The following is a 6,000-nucleotide window of genomic DNA, read 5'->3' on the forward strand; positions in this document are numbered from 1 at the left end:
AGCCATTGAACAAGACTACTCAAGACTCCCATGTTCATTAGTGTCATGAGACTGTGACTACATGTTGATTTATCAGTTTGTTCAATTCAGTCACCTGATTAAATGATTTCATATTGTCCCCAAATGGTTTACTGCATTGTTGATGGAAAAGAAAAAAACACACTAGAACTCAGGAGATGGACACATCTAGGGAACTCTTCACACCTCTTTAACTTATGAAAGTTAATGAGGGAATAGGTTGTGTATGGACAGAAAAGGAAGAGATTACCTTCTATCCCTTAAAGCCTTGCTCCCTACTGGAGCCTGAATTCTGAACCTAATTCAACTGGGGGAAAAAATCAACCAACAAAAGTTAAGTTCAAGTAGACCAACAACACAGATGGAAGAAAGTCATTTGGCCAAATCATTCATTTTATTAAGTAACTTTCACATTTTGTACTCTTAGCCTCAGTGGGGTGTGGCAGAGACTTTAATGAAAGTCAGAACTCCCCTAATTTATAGATTTAAATATTTTCTTGCCCAAACGCTTAACTCTTTCAGAAAACACAACCAAACGTGACATTAGAGGTCTCTGGAGCAGATGGTCTTTGGCTAAGAGAAAATTGGACCCCAGCACAGCTTTTGGAATTTATTCTAGATTCAAATAGTCTTTAGTATGCGCAAATCATTAAAGCACCAGTCTGTGCCTGAGGAGTGTGAGGCTTCCTTCAATATTTTATAGGAAGGATTTTGATCTATGATTTATCAGTCAACTGTCAGCACTAAGGGCAGAGTCTTTTTTTTTTCCCTCCATTCAGAATCAATTATTCTTCCGGTAGATAGATTTTATTTCTATCCTCATTCCTCCCATTGAAAAAGTCCGCTTTGGGATATGCCTGTCAAATTGAGTGACCAGCCACATAAGTGGTAGGAAAAGCAGGTTTTCTTCAAGCTGTGAAAAGTATTGCAGTGTATCAGGAAGAGCCAGCTCTGGTGTGTGTTATGATTTGTAGATTCTTAAGAATGCTGGAACCAGGCAGAGGCATTGAGTCTTCTTGTCTTGATCTAAAGGTCCCCATCAGATTCCTCATTATAATTTTCTGGGGGTGGACAGGGGGTCAGCTTGGATATAGATTAGGAAATCTGATAGAAGAAAGCGATTATATTTTGTCTAAACACCTTAATTCCTCTTATCTTTACAACAATTTGTTTAGACCTTCAGACATTTTTTTCCAAACATTTCAAGATTTATTGCGAGCCATACCGGTCAGTATATTTTTCTTTCTACATCTATGTTTGCCTGAATTTAAAGTATACTTTTCAGTCAGTTTACTCTGACTTGAAGAACAAATATTATGGGGGGAAAAAAGCAATATCTGAGTTTCAAGTTCTATAACAAGACATTCCATGCTACTATTTATTTTGGCAAACAAGTCTGACTAAGAATGTGCTGGCAGGAGTATAAAGCTTGGTGGCTGCTGCAAAGACTCAGGTGAATACCAAATATTTTGAGAAAAGATTTCAGATAATAAGCTTCACTTTTCTTAAGAATTCAATGTCTCTTGGTGACACTTTATTCTTTCTACTCTGCTTACCTTAAAAGAGACTCAGCTTTCACATAGTCCTATTATAGCTATAAATTGGGATTAATGCTTGACTTTTGTCTACTCTAATTTCAAGATTATTGCAAATGGTAGTCTTTGCTGTGGTGGGTACCTTATATGGATGAAGTAGACTAATTTGTTGAGTTCTTTGTACATGTCAAAAATAAAATGTGCCCTATAAGACCACAGCTATAGCAAATAAAATATTGATTTATAATGATTTGAAAAATTGGAGAATGCTGTTCTATGGCTGCTTTGAAACAAATTATTTATAGAATTAATTCTGATACAATTTTCTAGGATTACTACACATTCTGCTTTTGGGGGTCTTTGAAGCAAGATGGAACTTTTTTCGGCTTATTGTTTTTCCCATGCTTTAAACTGCTATCCCTGTGTTGATTTTTCGTTGTTGTAATGCAAGTTTCTTTTTTCTGACATACATCACTCTGCTTGTGTTCAGATAAAGTAAACTTCTTTTGCTTAATTTCTTTATATTTGAGAAGACTTGTTTCCAATTCAACATGTTAATCATGAAAATTATCACCTTTGGTCCAAAGTGTGCCCCTCTATCCCATTTTTGTCAAGTGACACAATTATTCTTCTAGTCTCCCCAAGTGGAACACTTTCCTACATGTCAGCTAAATGGAACAGTGGATGGAATTAAAACTATTAAGAAAGACCTGAGTTCAGATCCAGCTTCAGATACTTACTATTTGTGAGAGCCTGGATAAGTCATTTATCCTCATTCTGCCTCAGTTTTCTCATATGTAAAATGGAGATAATAATAGTATCTGGTTCCCAGGGTTGTTGCAAAGATAAAATAAGGTAATATTTCTAAAGCACTTTACAAACCTTCAAGTGCTATATAACCACAAATTTTTGGTTACTGTTGTCTTCTCCATCTCTCTCACCCTCACATCTATTCATCTCTCAACTTTACTTTGAGTTTACTTCCACAGTATCTTTCTCTCTTTCCTTTCCCATTGCTCACATCCTAATTCAGATTTTTATTTCTTTTGTGGTATCTATTGTAATGGTGCCCTAAATGGTCTTTTTGTCTTTACTCTTTCTCTTCTCCAATCTCTATTTCACAAGTGACATCCTTCAGAGTTATCTTGCTAATTTATAAGTTTAAATCACTTCCTTGTCACTAAATCCTCAGTGATGTTCTATTGCATTGAGCCTATAACTATGGTGGTGGAATAAAGTGTAGATTCTTCAGTTTGGTATTCAAGGCCTTTTACAATCTCTTTCCAAATTGCCTTTCCAATCTTATCACATATAATTTTCCTTTCTGAACTCTCTGTTTTCAGCTAAATAAATTAAACATCATTCCATGTGTTCTCGACCTTTCTTACCTTTATGCTTTGAGATACAGTGTTCCCCATGTGCAAATTTGGGAATGATCCTGTTTCACATTCCTACATATATAAATCAATCAATTCTTTCAACATCCAGCTTAGTGCTATATATTCTATTAGTCCTCGGATTCTCCCCACCTCTCTACTCCTGCCCAATTAGAAGTGACCTCTCCTCTCCCCAGTCAAATCTCTCAAATCTCTGCTTGTGGTCTTCACATGTTTCATGACCCATTGTAAAGAGGAGGCAACATGCTACAATGAACAGAAATTATTATCTGTAGACCTCAGAGGACCTGGGTTTAAATCTTCCTCCTGGTGAATACTATTTGTATGAGTTTAGGCAAGCTTATATTTTGTTGGGCTTCCCATTTCTTGTCTATTAAGAATGTCAATATACTAGATGGCTATTTTAATCACTTATAACTTGATACCCATAATTCTATCAATTGTTCTCATAAATTAGTATATTTGTTTCATCATCTTCCTAGAATGTAAGCATCTTTTTTTTAAAGCTCTGATCCTACATCTTAGAATCAATACTGTGTATTGGTTCTAAGGCGGAAAAGATGTGAGGGCTAGTCAATGGGGGTTAATTGACTTGCCCAGGGTCACACAGTTAGGATGTGTCTGGGGTCAAATTTGAACCCAGGAACTCCTGTTTCTAGGACTAGCTTTCCTAACTGCCAAATTTCCATGACATTTTAAGATATAAATGTGTCCTCATGCTATGTTTATCCTTAGAAGATGACAAAAGGATAGCTAGGATGTTGCACATTTCTAAACTGCCTCTTTGGAGCGAATCCCTGCACTAACATGTTCTGCTTATGTGTGCAGATACATGCATAAAGCATGTTTATGCATGTATCTGCACTATATAATTGGTGCTTTCCAGGAAATAACCAATGCCTTTGATCAGAGAACAGAGTAAAAAGAACCGAAGACTAAAGCAAAGGAAAGTTAGAATAAGACTTTATTTGTTTTCTGTACAGAAGTCAATTAGAAGTTCTAAAAGAGATTGATCAGGGAAGAAGCAGGCATAATTCAAACAGGACTGAAGCAAGAATAATAATTAATATTTATATAGCACTTCACAAATAATATTTTGTCATATCTTCACAGCAGTCCTGGAGTTAGATATTATTATTATCCCCTTTTGCAAATGAGGAAACTGAGGCAGAGTTAAAGTGACTTGCCCATAAGTCCCATAACCAATAAGTAGCCGAGGACAGATTCAAACTCAGATCTTTCTAAGTCTGGATACAACTAAGTGGCTCAGAGGATAGAGCACTAGTCCTGAATTCAAATCCAACTTCAAACATTTATCATTTTGTGACCGTGGGCAAGGTTTTCCTTAATCTATTGGAAAAGGAAATGGAAAACCAACACAGTACCTTTGCCAAGAAAACTCCATGGATAGCAGTGGAATGTGGCCCATGGTGTCACAAAGAGTTGGACATAACTTAACAACAACAAAAACAATTTCTTGACATTCTAAGAAGGCACTAAAAAATGAAAATAAAAATACAAAGTGAATGAATTGCCTGTGAAAAAATAGACATTCAATTAAAAGTAATACTGTGGTAAGTATACTGGTTTTAGTGTAAAAAGATTTGGGTAGAAATTCTGTCAATTTCTGTGAAATTTACTATTGTGTGATCTTAGGTAAATCAATGGACTCCAGTTTTCTAATGTGTAAAATGGAAGAAGGACCTGAATTAGAAGCATAATCTCATTCAACTCTAAAATTTTGATTCTATGCTTAAATGCCCCTATTGTGCAGAACAAAATGCATTCTCTAAACATCCCAGCTTTTTAGGTAAATAAAACAAGGCATTTATTACATAAACTGTTACGTGGATTTATTTTGTTTGATGGAGCTTATTTGACACAAGGTAGGTGGTTCTTCTATTGTATTTTGTTCTGAGTTTAAGAGAGTGTTTTGGAGACAGGAGGGAAAGAAATAATTATGAACATGAAAAAATAAAGTCCACAGTTGAGCAGGGAGAGATTTGGGTGGGGGGGGACACAAATAAGCAGGACAGCTTTAAAACTAATATTGATCATGAATTTAAATAAAAGACAATCTGTTCCCAGAAGAATTTTATAGTTTTGCAATCCTCTCCACCTCCCAAACCCCCCATTTTTTTGTTGGTATTGATGGAGTGGTGCTCTACATAAAAGTGGAAATGTTCTTGTCAGTGGTTTCCGTCAAATACAAGATAACAACAGGTATTGTTGTGATTGTTGTTGTTTTAAGTATACTGAACATTCTTCAGGGTTCTTGATTTAGTGTTTATGATCTTTTCCCCAAGTATTTTGATAATTATTTTTCAATATAATTGGTTTCCTTTAAAAATTCAATGTTTCAGGGGGCAGCTGAGTAGCTCAGTGGAGTGAGAGTCAGGCCTAGAGACAGGAGGTCCTTGGTTCAAACCCGGCCTCAGCCACTTCCCAGCTGTGTGACCCTGGGCAAGTCACTTGACCCCCATTGCCCACCCTTACCACTCTTCCACCTATGAGACAATACACCGAAGTACAAGGGTTAAAAAATTTCAAAAAAAATTCAATGTTTCATTTAATGCATTTAGAAATTATTTTGCACACACACATGCTTCTCTGGGGACTTGGTTTCTTGTACATTTGAGAAAAGAGATAATAAGTATTTATTAAGTCCCCTTATCCACCAAAATGGAGCCACTGGAAGATACTCACAAGTATATGAAGGGACATGAGAGGTGGAGGGATGTTCTAAAGAGTGGAGGTACCAGGTGTTAAAGTAAGTCTGAAGGTGAAAGGGCTATTGAGGCATTGAGGTAAAGTCCTGGAAGTCATAAGCAGAAGTGTGACCGGAAGAAAAATATTAGGTCTCTCTCTCTCTCTCTCTCTCTCTCTCTCTCTCTCTTTCTCCATTTGTCTTTCTCAGTGTGTGTGTCTGTAACTGTCTCTTCCATCCTTTCTGTGTCTGTCTCCCCTCCCTTCTCTCTCTTATGATGCATACATACCAATCAATCAATTCTATCAATAGGCATCTATTAAATGCCAGGAACTCTATTGGG

This window comes from Gracilinanus agilis, chromosome 6 (assembly GCF_016433145.1).
Source record: "Gracilinanus agilis isolate LMUSP501 chromosome 6, AgileGrace, whole genome shotgun sequence".
In the NCBI taxonomy this organism is placed as follows: Eukaryota; Metazoa; Chordata; class Mammalia; order Didelphimorphia; family Didelphidae; genus Gracilinanus; species Gracilinanus agilis.